Raw genomic sequence first — 3263 nt, 5'->3', positions numbered from 1 at the left:
TACTGGTATTGTCATAAAATATCTAAACACTGGTCGCAGTGGCTCATCCGAACAGAAAAAAAACTGTTTCCGGAGCTTTTCAAGGGTATCTTTGATCTCTAATTTGATGCATACTGCTTCTCTAAGCTGGTGTATACTGCTTTTCGTAGGTGATATATACAGGTATACCTCGATTTAGTGGACATTTCAATTTTTGAAATGTCTATAAAATCGAATTTTACATAAAATCGAAGCAAAATTTTTTATTTTATTTTTATTTAAATTTTATACCAAAATGTACCAAAACAAATAAAAACTGCATGAAAATTGAGTTTTCGATAAAAGGCTCGGAGTTTTTGACCTATATTAGTAATTCTCGCTTAATAACGAATAAACCACTATTGCGCTATTTTTTTATGCTCGAAATATTTTGTCTAAAACTATTTATGGTTGATTGAAAAGCCAATATTTTGTGCAATGGACATACACAATAACGCTATTTGCATAAATGTCCCAAAAAATGAAAAAAAAAATCGGAAATTCATTCAGGGATTTTTTTGAAAATATCTCTGTGGATTTATTTACCCTGGAATTTGTTTACGAATTGCTTCATAAATTCCTCAAGGGATTCCTTCGGAAATTTAGAGATTCGTGACAAGCACTTGATAGAGCGTGGTTACTGGTTGTGCTGTATTTGCCGAACATCTTTCTGTATGAGTAGTGTAATCTTGTGCCGCTATCTTCTCGGTCTCGGTCGCCTTTTGTTGCAATTCTGAGGTGTTAAATAAAGTTAAGTGAACTCAGAATTTTCAACTCTATTACGACGGTCTGCGAATGAAACTGCTCCAGGGATTTTTTTAAATCTGAATTTCTGTCAGAAAAACTTCCCTGGGATTTCTCTAGAATATTCTCCAGGGACTCTTTAAAAAGTATGAGATCCATTAGGGAACTTTCTGCAGGGATTCCTGTAGAAATTACCCTGGGGGTTCCTTCAAAAAACTTTCAAGGATTTTATTATAAATTCGACTAATAATTTCTTCAAAAATATCTCCAGATTTTCCTTCAGAGTTTTTTTTTTATAATTTTCTACATTGATTTTAATAAAGTTCCACAGATTTTTCGAAAATTCTTTCATAGATCCTTGTTGAAATCCATCCTAGGACTCGTTTAAAAAATCTTTCACGAGTTCCTGAAAAAGTCATTGCAGACTGCTCATAGATTTACTTCAAAAACTCATCCAGGAAATTCGAAAGAAATTCAGTCAGAATTTTTTCACAAAGTCTTCTAGGGATTCCTCTAGACTTAAGAATGTCATATAGAAAATTCTCTAAGAACTCCTTAAGAAAGTCTTACACGGATGGCTTCCATAAATGATGCATGGGTTCGAAAAATCTTGCATAGATTGTTCTAGAAATTAATCTACGAATTTCTTTGAAAGAGATTCCTTCTGAATTTTTTCGAAGCATTCATCTAGAAAACCTTCCATGAAGTTTCTCGAAAGTATTCCATGAACTTTTTTAAAATATGGTTCAAATTTTGAAGAAGTTTTGAGTTTCTGTTTCTCAATGTATCAGAATCAGAAAATCAAAACTTCTTTAAAATAATCTCAGAAGTTTTCAAAAAAAACTGTCTCCAATGATTGCTTTTGGAATTTTATAAGATATTATAAAGGAAAATCCCAAAATTTATTCACATGCCTTTAGATATTGCTTCAAGACATTTTGCTTCTAGAAATTGCTCCAAGGATTTCTTAAGTTAGAAAGTCTTAGGAAATCCTCCAAGGATTATTTCAAAAAATTTTCTACAGATTTTTCCGACTGCTATAGAGGATTGCTATGGAAAGGCTGGAAGACATTTATACAGAGATTCCTGCAGAAATTGACACAGAGATTTCCTCAGAAATTCCGCCGGTTATTCCAAGATTTCCTCCAAGCGCACCTCTAAGAATTCCTCTATGAGTTTCTCAAAGACATCATTGAAACTTTGTTTAAAATTTTTTTTGGGGGTTCTCCCAGGTTTTTTTTAATATCTCGAGAGGTTTTGTTAGTTATTCTAGCAGTAGTTTCCAGGTATTCCTTCCGGAACTTCTTCAGAAAATCCATCTATGAATTTTAAAAATAATCATTTTTTCAGAAATGCTTTAAGGAATTTATTTAGAATTTTCTTCAGATTTTTTAAAATTCTTTTTGAAATTTCTTCAGTGATACTTTCGGAGATATCTTTAGATACTTGTTCAATATTACTAGAACTACTTCAGAAATTTCGGCAGGGATTTCTTCAAAAGTTGTTCCATGTATTCTTTAAGAAGTTGTTCCAGCAGCGCACGAATTGCTCAAGCGGCTCCTTCAAAGATTCCTCCAGGAATTCATCCTTGGGAATGTGCACGTGAAGGGACGCTGAAATCGGGAAACCTTGACTAACTAGATCTGACTACTAGAAATAATTTATCACAAATCTTGTCAGTAATCATCCGAAGCATTACAATGACCTTTTTAGGGAATTTGCTATAAATTTTGGAATTCAATCAGCAAATCTACCAAAAATATCAGGTATTTAATACAATTCTCGGCGAGGAATTCATAAGAATCGTTGAAAAAAGTTTGTTGGAAAACTTTGAGAGAAGATCTGGCGAATCAGTTTGCGTGCATCCGTCAAAAATGTTGTTATTGCTAAGGGATCTATAAAAAAATATTGCCAGAAATCACTCCATATACTCCGCTTATCGCCATCATCGACAAAGTCAGGGATATTTATAAAAAAAATGAAGTCAGAAAGGGAAGTATGAGATTACAGTAAATATAGTACTAAGTATGTCATGAGGTATGCATTGGCGCTAATATGGGTACTCTACAAAACAATTTATTGATATGAAGTGCTTCGCGTGTTAAAGGCTGAAAACCCCTGGTTTATAAGTCATCATGTAATAAATTGCAAGTTTTAAACTGATTGAATAGTTAAAAAATACCATCAAAAAAATGTACATAAAATCGAGGTAAAATGTACATAAAATCGAAGTACATAAAATCGAGGGTCTATATAATCGAGGGTCCACTAAATCGAGGTATACCTGTACTGCCCTTCAGAAGCTAATGCATACTGCCCTTCTAAGCTGATGTATGTGATGTACAGTCATACCTTGATATAACGTAACTGCAGTTTTATTTTCGTTACGTTATATCGAAGTTACGTTATACCGAACAATTTTTTTTTTCTGGTGTTTTGCTTTCAATGTATAATTTGAAAAGTATATTATCCTAAAAATCATGTTATTCACTCAACAGTGT

This window comes from Aedes albopictus, chromosome 2 (genome assembly GCF_035046485.1).
Source record: "Aedes albopictus strain Foshan chromosome 2, AalbF5, whole genome shotgun sequence".
NCBI classification, from domain to species: domain Eukaryota; kingdom Metazoa; phylum Arthropoda; class Insecta; order Diptera; family Culicidae; genus Aedes; species Aedes albopictus.
The sequence above is the reverse complement of the archived record's forward strand: the minus strand, read 5'-3'. Positions refer to the sequence as shown.